General features: G+C 68.6%; 1 protein-coding gene across 1 annotated transcript in view; it reads right to left on the minus strand.

The window, feature by feature from the left end:
- Window positions 1-582, minus strand: part of CUNH19orf81 (chromosome unknown C19orf81 homolog) — a 12,466-nt gene that overhangs the window by 11,743 nt on the left and 141 nt on the right. The gene's annotated exons all lie outside the window — the stretch shown is intronic.

The raw sequence follows: 582 nt of genomic DNA on the forward strand, positions 1-582 counted from the left end.
CGGCAGGTGCGGAGGCGCGCGCGTCTCCGCCCCGGCCCGAAGTGGCGGTGCTGCAGTGCTCGCGGGCCGCCCCGGGGGAGGGGCATGTGGCTCCGGCAAGGGGGGGGTCCCGAAACACCTGGGTGTACCCCAGTCTCGCCCGCCGCTCCCCTGGGCGTGGGGATCGTTTAACACTCCACGGCCCCCCTAAGGACTTAGGACTCTGCGGCCTCTCGAGGTTCCGGACTTCATTCCGGTCCCCTGCAGCGCCCTGGGACCCCGGCATCTCAGAACCTCCCCTCCACCACCACCTCCCAAAAAATTCCCATCCTCTCTGCAGCCGGGAGAGGCATTCGGGACTTCAACTCCCAGTAGCCCCCGCAGCGCCGGGGCTATAAAGCTGCGGCAGCGCGAGCGCAAGGCCTGCCGGGAAGTGTAGTCTCTGGGCTCCCCGGGAGCTGGGGGCCCGGAGGTGGGAGGAGGTAGCGGGACCTCTCCTCGGGTCTCCTGGGGTCGAGCAGCTGGCTCGAGTAGGACAAGATGCGAGGCTCAGACTAAGCTTTTCCTCCCGGCCACGACCCCAGATCCGACACCCCCTCTCAC

The sequence above is a fragment of the Pteropus vampyrus genome, unplaced genomic scaffold (genome assembly GCF_000151845.1).
Source record: "Pteropus vampyrus isolate Shadow unplaced genomic scaffold, Pvam_2.0 Scaffold494, whole genome shotgun sequence".
Taxonomy (NCBI): Eukaryota; Metazoa; Chordata; class Mammalia; order Chiroptera; family Pteropodidae; genus Pteropus; species Pteropus vampyrus.